The sequence below is a fragment of the Coturnix japonica genome, chromosome 1 (assembly GCF_054131305.1).
Source record: "Coturnix japonica strain WE chromosome 1, WE-NBRP24, whole genome shotgun sequence".
Lineage (NCBI taxonomy): Eukaryota > Metazoa > Chordata > Aves > Galliformes > Phasianidae > Coturnix > Coturnix japonica.
The window spans coordinates 31,584,187-31,599,650 of NC_140663.1; the positions used below are offsets into that span (position 1 = coordinate 31,584,187).

The window sequence follows — 15,464 nt, forward strand, 5'->3', positions numbered from 1 at the left end:
TGTAACGGGGGGGAAATGTCATCGCTTTTTTCCCCTTTTCTATCTCTGTGCCACAAACGGAGCGGCCCTGCTTCCTCCACACCCACTCCTCTCGCTGCAGCTTCCTGTCAGCCCTGCACACCACGCCGCTTCCTCTGGCAAAAGTTTTATCTGTGCTCACCGCGTTAACTGTTCACTTCCCACACACACTGAAACGGCTATTTCTAACATCTGGCGGTTAAACTTCTTCCGACTGGAAAACTTTTCTGGACTCTTTTCCTGATCTCTAAGGTCCCTTCCAACCCACACGAGACTATGAGACTATGAGACTGTGATACTATGACTGGAAAAATTAAAGTGGTGCTCAGGGAGAGTTAAAAGTGCCTTATGTTATTTAATGGTGAAAGAAAAGAAAGGATGGAGAGTGTATGTGCAGGATGTAACATATTGTACGCGTGGGGCTGATGAGGGCACCCAGAGGTGTAGCAGCCCATGGAGTAACAGCCTATAGCAGAGTGCCACATTTCCAAAGTCCACGGATCTCAGAACCCTTTTGGAGCGGTCATAGCGCTGCCTCCTTCGACAAGGGACCGAGTGCGAAGCTTCGGAACCTCCCCTGACACGGCTGGGAGGCCCAGGCTCATTCCGTCCAGGCGCTGCATCCCCGGGTACCAACATCCCCTCTGAGGGGATGCGAGCTCCCAACCCGCCACACCCAGGCCGGCCTCCCCCGCCCCCTCGTTCCCTTCATGCCGCGGGGAGACAGCCCCACAGCGGCTCGCAGTCAGCCCATTGCCGACCGAGGCCGAGCACACCCCATCGCCCGGTGCCGGGCCGCCCCTCAGGGCAAGGGGGGCCAAGCGGGTGGGGGCAGGAGAGAAGGGGCTGGGGGAGGGCCCCGCGCCTGCGCGCTGGGGGCGCGGCGCTGGGGTCAGCCCACCCCTCCGCACCGCCCCCGCCCCCGCCGCGCCAGAGCGAGGCTGGGCGTGCGGCGTCACGGCGACGGCCCCAAGCCGCGCCCCAGCACAGCAGCGAGCGGCAGCGGGCGGAGCGCAGCGGGCTCGGCCGGCGAGGCGGCGGCGGCGGGGAGCGGAGGCGCTGTCCGGTAGGAACGAGGGCGCCGGCCGGGCCCGCGGGGGGTGGCGGTGGGGTGAGGTGGGAGAGGAGGAGGGGGAGGGTGTGAGACGGGGAGCGGCGCGACGAGAGGGAAGGGGCAGGAGCCTGGAACATGGCGGAGGAGGAGCCGCCGCCGCCCGGCCTGAGGCGCGGGGCAGTGCGGGGCCCGGCCATACCGCCCGCTGCCCGCCGCAGAAGTTGGAGCGGAAGCGGAAAGTTGTAACCCCGCGGCTCGGGGCCGCCGGGGAGGGAGGAAGAGAGACGAGGGAGGGGCGGGTGCCGCCCGGCCGGGGACCAGGTCCCCGCAGCCGCCGCCGTTGTCAGCGGGAAGTCCGAGCCGGGCCCCACCTAGTCCGGCCGCCCGCCGCCGCTTCCGGCCGCTGGGCCCGGGGGGGGCCCGCCCGGCCTCGGGGGGTGCGGCCACAGCGGGCGGCCCCGCGAGGAGCGGTCAGCGGGTACTGCCCCAGTGAACAACAGAGAGCACCAAGGGTGGAGGGGAGCCGCGGAGCCCCAGGCCGGAAGGGACAGCGGTGTTCATCGGCACGTCTGAACTCCGGCGGCGAAGCAAATGGAAGAGCTCGAGGGATGCTGCCTGCACCGAGGCAGCGGAACGCACACCCCCACCTCCACATCCCCCCCCAACCCCCCTAAAATATATATATATGTATCCTCCCATCGAGATATATGTCCAATAGAAGCGAAAGTAAAGTTTTCAGAGGGATGAAATGAAATCGGAGTGTTTTGCGCTGTCCTCGGATAACAAAAAGAGGGTATAGCGCAGCCAGGCTCCTGCAGAAGCCATCAGTGTGCTCTATCTGCCCTTCTGTCTGGAGCTTGTTCCCCCTCCAAGCAGTACAAGTCATCCTTGGGGTGTGACAGGGAGGTGCTGCAGCTCCAATAAAAAGGATATTTCAGAGATGCTCAGCTTGAAAATTGCGGTTTCTGCATGTGTTCCTGCATTTAGATGTTTTCATTAGTGGGACTTGTTATTTCCAGCACATAGCAGCTATATTTTATCCTAATACGAAGTACGTAGACAGAGAATGGCAATGACTCTTCAGCACTCTTTTGTGGCAAAATGTGCATTGAAATCACTGTTACAGAAAAGAAGGGATGAAATGCACTTTTTTTCCCCCCCTAATAAATTAGAATTAAAAGGCAAAGCAGCAATCACCTCATTTTATGTTAGTAATCGTTCAGAGATAAATTTATAAATTTATTTCCGTTCTGAAAGTGCTTTGCAGAAGACTTGAGAAAGCAGTCCAGCGATCTGCTTTTTGGCCTTTTATTTGTACTGAAATCTCAAGCTTTTGGAAAACAGAAGTTAATTTCTAGAACACTCAAGAGATTTTGCTTTATTCATTACTCCCATCTCACTCCCAAGTCTGTGCTGCAGACTTCGCTCGGCCTAAAAATGGGCTGAGTGTGTAGTGAAAGATGCCTTGGTTGCTCACATCAAAGGCTTTGCAAATAAACTTCCTAAATAATAACACGCAGTGTTCTTTCCCTGTTACCTGTGCGTTTCAGAGATGTTCCACATACTGGAATGAACTGCTTAAAGTTTAGCTTGCAACTATAGTGTAAGGCTTTGCAGTTCTCTGAGTTGCTCCGTGTGCTATAAAGGTCACGTCATGTATTTGATTTTTTGTGGGTTTCCTTTTTTTTGCTTTTCTTTTTAGCAAAGCTGATGGTGCTCGAAGCACCTGCCTGCCTGGGGGTGCTGTAATGTGCAAAACAGAGTTGAAAGACTGTAAGCTTAAAAACAGAACTTGTGTATAAAAAAGACAAACGGTCTTTTGTGCTGCTTGTAATTGGGCGTCTTGCTTCTGTTACTATATACCTTCCTCGGGTTAATTTTCTGAGCAGTATTAAAATTCTGTGATTTTTTTTCTCAAGCTCTTGTGCAGGGCAGTTCATCAAAAATAAATGTCAGACGAGCCATGACAGCTTTCTTTGTGCTGTGCTAGTTTTGCAGAGCGCAACCGACTGACTTTTTAATTGAGCGCCTTTCTGGAACAGAAGCAGATGGGAATCTAGGTGAGAGCCTCCAAAAGGAGGAAGAAATTCCTGAGGAAGGAAGTGTGCTGAAGACGACTTAGCTTGTGATCTAGCACTCAGTAAGCGTGGGAGCTAAAATAAAAGGCTGTCCACCTATCATCTGCAACATGAGAAGTGCAGGAGTCACAGAAGTACTCGGGCGCTCAGCACTTCACTGCTGTGGTGTGAACCCTGTTGTCATAGAGCGCTGCTGGCTGTTCAGAGAGCTGCTCGTGGGAGCAAGGATGTTATTTAGCTCAAAGCACTTCTGGGGTGTGTGGTAAGAGTGGGTGGGTGCTCTGTGAACTGCCCAGTGATGCTGAGGTGACCTTCAGATACCTCGCTGGCTTCTGAGAGTGCTCTAATTCTTCAGAGCACGTTCTGCAATTTCTCTCAAGCTTTTTATGAGTTTTAATCAAAATTACTTCTTCAGTAAACAGAACACTAAGTATTCCCCGTGCAACAAAAGTTTATATTTAGCTTGTGTTTGGAAGCGGTGCCACTCTTCTGCTTCAGAACAAGCGCCAAAGCAGACTGAAGTAGTCCGTATATTATCGGTGTGTTGAGTCACTGCTGAGTTGGGGCAGGTTTCTGCCTTGCTTTGTTGCATCTAGGTCAGGTGGAGGGATTTTTTAGTCAGCCTCCTCCTTTGAAGAGATGGAGAGTATCTACAGAAACTACATGATACCGTTTGAAGGCAGACATTGTTTTCCTGCTCATACATGGTTGAGGTGGTCTGTTTCCATCATAAAAAGCAGGAAAAGGGGAAGGCCTTCTTTTTGAATAGGGGACCTGCTTAGTAGGTGACGGCTCTCATAATTATTCAGTGATTGGGTGCAGGAGAGCTTGAGCATCTCACTGGATGTGTCTGATGTATCAGTTTTGTCTCAGGGCCTGTCAAACATAAGAAAACTGAGTGGGATAGGCACAGTAAAAGTTATGTTCTTAAAAGTCTGTGGTACTTTGCTTGTTGTAGGCAGGCAGAGTTTGGAGAAAGTCAGAGACTTGGGTGGCACAAGTCATTTCTTGCCGGAGCAGCTGAATGGGGCTGCCTTCAGTAGTGGCAGCGAGCACTGGCCTAGGGCCCACATCTCCCTTGCTTTAGAATACCCAAAGAACACTGGGTAACTCAAAGGCCTTTTTCTCTCTTTTTTTTTTCTTTTTTAACTGTGTGCACCTCGTTTTGAATGCGATTGTGAACTTTTGACGTTCTGCACGGTCTTCTGGCTGCAAGGAAGGGGAAGAAGGCTGTACACACCAGGTTGGCAACCTGCCTCTCAGGCAACTTGTGAAATACAAAGTGATTTGGGGGCCCTCTAGCTATTCAGAACGATCTCTTTCCATAGGCAGTGTTTTTAGCAGTAGTCTTTATTGCTGAAGCAGCAGGGTGAAGGTACTGTAGAGCCTACGAAAAAGTGCGTAGGGGAGCTAAAGGAACTTTCTTAGAGTTGAACCAGGAAGAAGAAGCAGCGCTTGGCAGTATCTACTGTATTGTTCCATTCAGCTTTCTAGTTATTAATCTAAGGAGTTTATGTCATTTGAAGTAAGTCCCTGCTATGCAGCTATGAAAAGAGACTGCCAATTACAGTACACATGGTTAGTTCATTCTTGGCCAAGCGAGGAAGGCCGGAGCATAGTGCAGAAGTGGGAAAGCCCATCCCTTCTAATGGACACTTGCGTCCCGTGCAGAGAAACAGCATCTCGTGTTTCTCTGCAGACTGAGATTGTCTTTAGGGATCGTTGGGTATCATTCCTGCAGCTGTTACAACACAGGAAGGTGTTCCACACCTTAATTATTTGACCAGTCCTTCTGCAAAAAGGATATTGCGTGCCAGCATTGATAATTCATGAAATGCCTTTCAATGTAACCCTAATCTTAAAGCCATATGAAACTTTATATCATTAATTTTCTGGACAATATTGAGGAACTGGAACAGGGGAACAGTTTATTTTCATAACTAAGGAGAAACCTTCAAGCAAGCATCTGTAATTACAATTTCTGTTTCCTCATAGAAACTCTGAAGAAAATGTGTTCTTTGCATCAAAATTTGTACATACAGTGAGCGTTAACTTCACTTGCTTTAACAATAAGCTTTTATTACTCTTTGTCTTCAGCAGATAGTCTGGAATAAAGGTAGAGATGTAGTTGAGCAACACTGCTTTCTGTGTTGTGCCTTTCCTTATAACTTTATATGAAATGAGTTGGTCATAACTTTTTCTTAAATGGATGTACTCTCTGATGCCCAAATAAAGTATATTGGCTAGCCTTCTCTTTGCTTAATCTATCCTAACTTCCAAGTGCACATAGACTCTGCAGGTGTTCCTTTTCGTTCCACTATATTCATGTTTTAGCTTTTCAGGTGTTTATTTTCCCCACTCAGTTATCTTCTGTAACCCAGTTACTTGTGCCGTGGTATTTCCCATGCCTGCAATGAAGGGGAATTTCTTAGAGCAGTCTTTATGTATCAAGAAGAAGCAAAAGGGGTGTGACCACATCTGTCTGGAAGATGAGCAGCAGATGTGTTCATTATTAGCATGGAGCTTGAGGGGGGCGTATGGGAGGGAGGAGGAGGAGCAGAACGATGCTAGGTGCAGTACTTGAGCACTACTGAATTCAGTGTTCAGAAGTTGTAGGATCAGACCAGCTACATCCTTTTTTGTTAAGACATCGTGTGCCATCCTATTTTTACTTAAGATGAAGCTGATGTGCTGCCTGCTACTTGGGCTGCCTCAGAACCTGGACAATACTGGTAGCTACATCCTCTAGTTGTGCACTTCTTGCTTGCAGTTAAACTTCTGTAGTGCCTGGTCTAATACTTCTCCCAAAAGTGATTCATGGGAAAGCTAGTGGAAAGTTGCAGCACATCTTGTTTAGTTGCTTTTTTTTTCCATGTTCAGAAGGGCAAACCTGAACGTAGAATGGAAGTAATCCACTAAGTGGAAGGTACTTAAGAATTTTACTTTCCACAATACAGTATTTAGGACAGGATTTATTTGTTTGCAGGGTGACATAGTTGGGACTGAGCTGCGTTCCTGTGTGTCTAGGTTACATGGTTTAGTGCAAGGGCTGCCCAGTGGCATACTGGACAGGAATCTCTTGTTTATTCATCTTAGAACCGTTAAATAGGTAAGGTGAATCATTAAGACATTTAAGATGCAGTCAGTAACCCTCCTCTGATCTTTCATTATGAAACTGCTTACAACATAACGTTCCGAAAGCTTCACATCCTTAAAAAAGATGACCCATAAAACACTCCCTGCCTAGTTTCTTATGATTGCTTATTGCATGCAGTGTTGTTGAAGGATTTTGTTAGGGTTGGAGAAGTATGTAAATTAATACGGCTCGTGATATCTCAGTTCTTATGCTTCTGCAATTGTGTTTAAATAGTGTGTATCTACACCATTCTAGCTTTTTGTCACCCTTCTGACTTGTTTAAAATGGAAAGTTGTTGGTGAACATGATCTTATCCTTGTTGGGGGAGTGGTCCATCTATTTATGCTTGTTATTCTATTGGTGCCAGTATATGCAAAGTTCTGTGTGCCTTTGTGGATTTGATGATGAGCAGTATCAGGAACTTGAGTTCTTTGATAGTTTGAATTCATCTTGATAGTCCTTGCCCATATTATACCAGTCCATGGATGAATTTCCAAAATGGTTTAACATGAGCAGCATTCATGGAATATAAGCACACAACATGAGCTGCCTTGTGTTCTTAGCGTGCTGTGAAATGCTTTGAGAAAAGTCCAACTTGTGCTGATTTTAGTTACTTGAGAATACAACGTACGTCTAGAAATTGATGCCAAATTGTCGTCTTAATCCTCGGTAGAATATGGGAAGCTGTGTAGACGTCCTTTGGCATTTAGCAGAAGCACTGGAAGAGGCAAGAATAGCTGGCATGGCATGGGTTGAAAAGGACCACAATGATCATCTGGCTTCAACCCCCCTCCCATGGGCAGGATCACCAACCACTAGACCAGGCTGCGCAGAGCCACATCCAGCCTGGAATTGTTGTTTTGGCTCATTGCATGCTCTTATAGTTTATCTTTTCACCTTCATTACATTTGAGCACACCCGTTGCTTTTTTATGATCCTCTTTCCTTTCCTGATCTCCCTAAGCGTTTTGTTTCAGGAAGTGACCTGAGCTGTACTGGGGTTTTGCCAGAGATCTGGTGTAGAAAACTTGTGTAAGAGCTGAAGTTCTGCAAAAAATGAGTAACTGAAAGCAGTTTCAAAGTGAAGTGCTGTATGTGGTAGTGTTTGGCGTCTTTGCTTTTCATTAGTTTCTTAAGACTCAGACAAGAAATGCTGCTCCTATGAGAATAGGAATTAAAGAGAATAAATAGAATACTACATGTGAAAAAGAGTAAGTAGGTTGTACAATTTTATTCCTTACAAAGATATGAAACTTGAAGCTGCCTTTTCTGTTAGGAATGTGAGTTCAGTCCAGTGACTTAACGTGCATGTTGTGTTGATTCTTCAGTAGTTTGCCCTTGCTTAGGTACAGCAGCTGATACTTTGAACCAAGTACGGTCTTGCACACTAGAAACACATCCTGCTCCTTGCCAGAGGCAAGATCATGAGATGCAGTTTACAATTCTTTTCAAATTTGTCAAGTTTAAACTACTTGTAATTTCAGCTAATGGAATTCTGCCTTGGCCAGCCTTGCTGTGAAGTACTTTTTTAGAATGAAATTCTTTGGTGGACTTTTCATAAAGGAAAGCCGAAGCCTCTTTTCCAAACTGATTGCCCAGTTGGCTGCGATAATAGTAGTGAAGCTAAGGGATCATTCACAGCCTTATCTCCAGACAGTTAAAGTCATAGATCTTGAGAACCAGAGAAGAGGATGCGCTGGGTGTACTGGGAACACCCTGAGCGATGTGGAAATATGAGTGTGGTTTCATGGAGGATAAACTTGCTTCACTGGAACACTCAGCACAGACTGAGAAGTTGTTCTTCCACTCCGTCTCTTCCCAAAAGATAGGTTGGTTGTGATGCATATCTTTAATTTGCTGGATGTGAAACTCTTTCAATAAAAGGTTTAGAGTATAGCAGAAATACTTGCTCAAATAGTGTGGTGACTGTCATAGTATGACTGGTAGATGATTCTTAGATGACCAGACAAGCTGGTCTGTATCTAGAAAGATCCTCCTACCCAAACCTCCAGAGCAGATTTAAATTTCTAGTATGCTTTGGACATCCTTTGCTACCCTGTGAAAGTGTGGGTTTGATTTAACTCAGCAGCAAAGCGAATCTTAAGGTACTACAGGTTTCTCCAGTAAATGACAAGCTTTGAAGGTGCGGAGGAACTGTAACTGCGGTCTAAACAAGAGCTAGACTCCTCATAAGAAGATTCAAATAGACTCTTGTGGAGACTTGATTAAACAAATGCAACCCTTACTAATTTGGTAACTCACTAAAGATCTACTCCATGTAATAGTGGTGCGGGGATGAGTGTGATTCAAATTCATTTGGCTAACATTATTCAGCTTTGTGTGTAGGTGTCATTATGTCTTGAAGCTGGGGCTTCCAAGCATGAATTGCTTACCTTTGGGCTCCTGCTTGTAACTGTCTGATGTTTTTTCCCCTCTCTTGGAAATTTCTGATCCGTTAAATGAGATTTTTGGAGGACTGTCTTGAGATGCATCAGCTGCTCACAGAGCAGATGCAGAACTACAGCCTGGCAGGTGAAGATAAGCCACCCTTTATTTCACTGATTTTTAAAATACTCTTGTATGAAGATTACAACAATTTAGCAGTTGCCTCCAGAGCAACTCAAGTTGTCTGTGCATCTGTATATGAGCGAGGATGGTGGAGGTGAACTTAGGCAGTTGTCTTCTTTCAGTCAGGGTATGTTTGAGAGGTTGACACCTCCTTCTGTTTCCCCTCCTCAGGAGTTGCAGAGCAGTGAGTTCGCCTCCTTTCCTCCATGCTGGGCAGCCCACTGCCCTCAGCCTCTCCTCACAGGACGTATCGTCTGCCCAGGTTTCAACCGCTTCCTTTAGGAGTTTCATTCTTGCACAGACTCACCTGAATTAGCGGATTCAGATTAAACATTAACTATGAAGATAGGCAGTTAAGACACACCTCAATTATTGCAGAAGTAGAACCACTATGTGGCAGAAGATGGGAGCTATTGCTGGATGTTGATGTGTTTTCTTTATTCTTTTTGTTTTCCTAACCTTTCCCCTCACCCCCCAGCCTCAAGACAGAAGTCTCAAGCTTCAAAAAAAGGAACTGCTTAGGGAATTATGCGTAACTTGAGTAACTGGGAGTGATGCTTGCTCATATTCAAATACCATACTTCTATTAAGGACGCACTGATGGAAAGTTCTAAATGGACATGAGTTGCAATTACTTGAGACTTCTTTGATATGGTTCATTTATCATAGAAGAACTAATTTTGTTCCCGTTGATGATTGCTAATACCCAATATTCTCAATTTACATAGGATTAGTGTCCTTTCAATAGCTAAAACTTCTAACAGTAATTAAAATGACATACAAGAATTGGAAGACATCTTGAGCTACTAACCTGGTTTGTAATGGAGCGACTGTAAATCATACAGTAGAGACAGGGCGCTGTAAGTCATGCAATTTGTCATAAACTGTGTTTTGAGATACATGATTTTTCCAGGTTCTTGTTCCATTGTTGGCTTCTCAAGGGATTATGACGTTTTCGGTGGTTATTGAACATTTGTATGTAAAGGAACTAAACCAGCCAGTCTTAAGAGGCTAGAAACAAAATGATGTAATTAGAAAGAAAATCTGTGTGTAGAATCATAGAGTGGTTTAGGCTGGAAATGTTGGAAGTGGCTTTTAAGATCCTCTAGTTCCAACCCTCTGCTATAGTCAGCGATGCCTCCCTCTAGACCAGGCTGCCCAAAGCCCCATCCAACCTGGCCTTGAATGCTTTCAGTGAGGAGGCACCACAGCCTCACTGGGCAACCTGTTCAGTGTCTCACCACCCTCACAGTAAATAATTTCTTCCTATATCTAGTTTAAACCTACCCTCTACCAGTGTGAAGTCATTTCCTCTTGTCCTGTTGGTACACGCCCTTACAAAAAGCAGTAATGTAAACAAATCAAATTAAACCAGATATCTAATATTAAAGGTAGTGCAAGTGGTCATACATTGGCATATGAGAATGCTAGCTCAGGCTTTGCCTAGCGTGTGTTTGATGTGTGGATTATAGAGAAAAATCAACAAAGGGGACAAAGATTCAGGAAGTACCAGAATTGCAGCTGGATGTTGCATTTCCTTATGTTTAAAGGTGAGAAGGCCTTAAAGGTTCAGCAGCCAGTGTCACAGGGTAGAGCTGGAGTCGCCACATGTAACATGAGCACCACATGGAACTGAAGGACGGGTCTGTTTCTGGGACAGAAGCGAAGCTGCCTTTTTCCAGAGTTGAGTCTCTTAATCCAACTGACTGGCTTGTTGGTTTGGTTTATTTTTTGAAGTAACTTTCCAACTACAGAGTTGCTTTTTATTCTTTAACAAGGGAAGTTACCTCAGCTCTGAAAGCTCGCACACCTTACTTGTAGCCCTGCTATTTCAATCAGCTTTTGTAAGTCAAAAGGTAAAATTTCCTGTAACAGATATAGCAGTTACAAGGAGAAACACATGCTTGTATCTGCTGTTAATCAGAAGGATGCGGTGGGAGGTGCATTGGTATGCTGTGATTAAGTAATCCATTAATCAGGTTTTAGAGCCAAACACTGATTCTTCTCTGTGGTGACAGTAGAAGCAATTTACGGCTATGAATTGCTGTCTTGAGTTCTCAGAACTTGCTGTGTAGTTGAATACTTAGCTTGTGCCTAGCAGAGTGTTATAATGCGGTAATTATGCATTCTCTGAATTCAATGTTTGTAATATTTTTAAAAATCTGACTATTCTTTTTCCTTGCTGTCTGCCTGGATTTTTCTTAGCAAGAGTCAAAAACGTTTGCGATTCATCTTTTTTAGGAATTCTGAGCTCATCACTGTAGCTGGAAGTCAGACTGGTAGAACATGCACAAACAGCTTCTGTGGGGGATGGTGGCTGCTTTACAGAAATTGGAAGGAAGCACATCACAGCAGATAGTTACCAAAAATAAGAGTAAATCTGACGTTACAAATTCGAACCAAGTCTTAAATAGATTTAATATAACTTTTAAAAGGGACTCAAAATTTAATTGACGTACTTGAATTTTTGCACAAAGCTGCCAGTTGAACTTGGAACACTGTGTAATTTAGAGTAACTTACTGTACATTGCTTCACTCATTTTGAAAACAGCAACAAGCTTGTTTTTTACTCTTTGTATGAAGACACTGCAAGTTGCACACCCTTCTGAGGTGAGGGTGACGGAGCACTGGAACAGGCTGCCCAGGGAGGTGGTGGAGTCTCCTTCTCTGGAGATATTCAAGGCCCTCCTGGACGCCTACCTGTGTGACGTGGTGCAGGGAGCCAGCTTTGGCAGGGGAGTTGGACTCGATGATCTCTAGAGGTCCCTTCCAACCTCTACAATTCTGTGATTCTTCATCTCCAGCCATCAGTTTGCATCCTTAGAACATGCATCAGGTTTCTCTTCAAATATCTAGCTGGGAGCTAACTTCTAACTTTGGAAGCCAAGGGGGACTATTCAGATGTTACATGCTAGCTTCTTTGTGGAATCTGTCTGTGTGTGCTGTATTGATCAAGGCAGTTGCTGTCAGTAATGGGGGGGAAAGTTGGTTAAGCTGCCTCTGTAGGATTAGTGACTCCATGAATTGTTTGGGGAATAACCTAAACCTCTATGTCCTGTTCGTGCTGTAGTAATTGTTCCTATGCTTTCTTCTGAAGTAGTTAGAATGACTTCATGTTACTGGATGCAGGCAGCTTCTTGAAAATCCTCTGAAGATTCTCTGGCATCATTTAAAGTATTTGAAGATAATTGTTTTTGTCCAAGGAAAATTGCTGCATTAGAGTCCAGAAGAGCTAGCTATCTGACAATCCTTTTCCTTCTGAAATACTTTTTGTTGTTGTTGAGACAAGAAGCCATCAAAATCAGATACAAACTGGAAATCAAGATTTCTGGGATTGTTTACTCAACAGCTGACTTGCTTCCAAAAAGTGTGTGTCAGTAATAGAGTAGCTCTACTTCCCAGAGTGTTGGCTATAAATATGTTTAATTAGAGCTTATCAACTTTTTTTGTTGTATCTTGTCTTTAAAATTGATTTCAAAATAATATTTTCTGTAAATAAGTGTGACAGCCAATTCTGGAGTATTTTAATTTAACAGTTGTAAGAGATATCACTAACTCTCTTGGGCAAGAAATTAAGTCGCTTTCATTCCTAAGACATTTAAAAGTTAGAGGAAATGAATTAGTTTCCGTTTTGGATTCTGTTGTCAGGGTGTTGCTTATGCACTAAAATAATTCTAAGAAATCTTTCCTCGACTTGGATTTGAGGACTAAGAATTCTGTACTTTCTCTTCCACATAAGTATTTGGGGAATGTTAAGAACAGCACACATTCTTTCTAATCAGCTCTTTCCCTGGAGAAGGGGCTCCAAACCAGGAGAAGACTCAAAACTTCATGGAATCTGTACAGGCCATTAGGTTTAACCAGTACCAGGGGTGAGAAGCATCTTCTCTTGGAAGATGGAATCCTCTGATCTTAGTTGGTGACCTGGTCCTCTGAATGAGCTACAGCTGTTCTTCCAAATGTATGACCACTAACCTCTTCTGTCCCAGAACCAGTATCCCCTCTCTGAGAAGTAGAATCTCTTTTTTTCCTTAGTGAGTTTCTCCGTGGGTGACTGTGGGCAGGTAAACCAGTCAGTTCATTTGCTTGATCTGCCATTGTAGTGTTTAAAACTTTTTTTCTCATGGAAACAATTAAGAGGAGTTTAAGAGTACTATCCGTAGGGTGGTTCAAAATACTTCTTTCAAAGAGATAAATATGCAAAGGCAAAAGCATTATGAAAATTTTAGTGAATATACTGCAGCTTCACAATGCAACCAGAACATCAAGGTCTGAACGAGAGTTATGGTGTCTATAAAGCTCTCAGAATGATAATGTTCTTGTGAAGGGCTATTTGCTTAATTCCATACTTGAACAACTAGTTCATCTAAGTCTGTCTCAGGGATATTTTCAAGGAGTGACTGCATTTAGATCCTTTTTTGGCCTGGAGCTGAGCTCCAGTTTCAACTTCATTTGATTTAATATCACTTGGAGAGAGTAAATGATTAGCTTCCCATTCCTCAGACACATAACAAATGCTAAAAGAAAACTGGAAGTTGAAGGAGTTGAAAGAAGACCAGCAAACTAAATTCTACCCCTATAACCTCCCCTCCCCCCAAAAAAATCAAACCTGCTTTTGTGACTATTGTGTCAAGCCAAATTCCTATCAGATGCCTCAAATGGTATTTAATCTTGCCTGAATTCTTTAAGTTTTTTATTGTGCGGTTGCTATCTAGGAAGGCTTTACAAACAGTAAATGTACAACTTCTTTGTACACCACTAGAGTAGCATTTTTTATTCCTTGACTGTCTTAAAGACTATCACTTTGATTTGCTTTTGTTTGGAGACGTCTAAGAAAACGTCCAAGCCCTCTTTATTCCCACTTTATCTGATCAAAAACGAATCTCTGCTGTTATTCAGAACATGATGAGGATGAGACTGCAACTAATTTCTCCAACCCTCCCCACCCCCCAAAACCCCAGCAATGTAAGAGAAGGCAGGGGAGAGAGAAAAATTAGCATTGTTCTTATTAATGTATTAATGCATGTATTACATCAATACATCAGCCTACATAGTGTACTAACATGAGTGCATTAATGATATGCAGTAGAGAAAGTAATACTGAGAAATGGGAGACTGCTCAGCCTTGGGGCAGACTGGTAAAGCCACTGTTTCAGGAAGTGTGCAAAGTAGTTACTGAAGTCACATCGCCTCTGTGAAGTGCAGTGCCGAAATGAGCTCTTTATTTTTACATCCATTTCTCAGTCCTCGTGATCCTGAGTTATCTGTGGAACACAGGCAAGCAAACATGGTTGTTGAACTTCACCCTGTCTTATTGTAGGTAAGATTGCGCTGCTGCAGTTGTGGCTTTAGAATAAGTTAGGGAACATGCAAACTGACCTGTCACCTGACTTGAATGAGTGGGATCATGTCGTTAGATCACAGGATCTAATGATCCTGTCTCACTTTTCCAGTTGACGAATACAATTACTTGCTTTAGAATGAAGGAGTATTACTGCAATGTTGGGTTAGTGTAATCTGGCAGCTATTCTTGAGGTGCTACTCTCAGCTCCTGCCTTGATAGTGCAGGTGGCTTCTTAATTTACATGCTTTTCACCAGTTACTTCCTTTTTTTTTCTACTTTTTTTTCCTGTTGTGGTGGGAGGAGAAGGAACAAACCACATGATATGCAAGGGGAAGACTGTGAGGAGAAACTGTTTATGATTCATGTCTGTTTTAGAACAGCTAGAGGGAAAAAAAATCAGGCATAAATGGCCATCAGTCCACCAAGAGCTTGAGCTTCCATTTCAGGTTTTATAGTGTGCATAGCTTTTAATAGTTGATCATCTTACCTTAGTGTCTTGCATGAGGCTTAATGGCTTATGTTATTTCAAATGCCATCAGGGTATCTGAATTATTGGATTATTTTATGGCTTAAATCTCTTCTTTCATACTTCATCTTCCATCTTCTTCCTCTACTCCCATCATTTGTGATAAGCAAGTCAGTAGGAAATCATGTCAGCACTAGATGGAGCTGAATATAGTATTAATTCCAGAATAAAGTGTTTCAATCTGAAAGTGAAAGTAGGAATCAGGTCTCTAATGCAAGCAGTCAGTACTGACTTGCGGAATCAAACTCCATAACCACAAAGTTATTCAGTACAGCACGAGGTACAGAAGGATGAGTTGAGCCAGAGCACAGTCAGGTCAGGCTGGTCAGGAATCACTGGAAAGTCAAGTTCAGGCAACACTGGTGTCCTAGATCAGGCTGCTGGGTGTGTTTGTAGCCAACTGCATGCTGACCGCTGGAGAATGAAGCGCTAAAATTTTCTTGCATTGATTGGCATGGTGGGCCAGCAGCTTGTCGCTCTGTGAGCTGGTAGTTTACTAGCTGAGAAGGCAAAGCTCTATAACCAGAAAAAAATTCTTTTGTTATGAAAGTGAAGTAACATCAGGGCTGCTATTCAGAACCTGTGAGGTGGTAGAGCAAGTGGAAGTGGGTGATGCTGCTTCTGCTGCATGCGGTGTTCCAGAGATGTCCATGTTGATCTTAAAGTGTACTGGGGAGTAGGTTGTATTGTGTTTTGTTCCAAGAAGTTCTGGCTGGACTGACAAAGCTACATGTGCACTGT

General features: G+C 44.2%; 1 protein-coding gene across 1 annotated transcript in view; it reads left to right on the forward strand.

Annotated features, from left to right (window-relative positions):
• Positions 1-1,004: 1,004 nt before the first annotated feature.
• The window catches only part of RAP1B (RAP1B, member of RAS oncogene family), a 29,316-nt gene continuing 14,856 nt past the window's right edge, over positions 1,005-15,464 (forward strand). The window contains exon 1 of the mRNA XM_015856296.3: positions 1,005-1,084. The gene's annotated coding sequence lies outside the window, so the exon portion shown is untranslated. The remainder of the gene's footprint in view (positions 1,085-15,464) is intronic.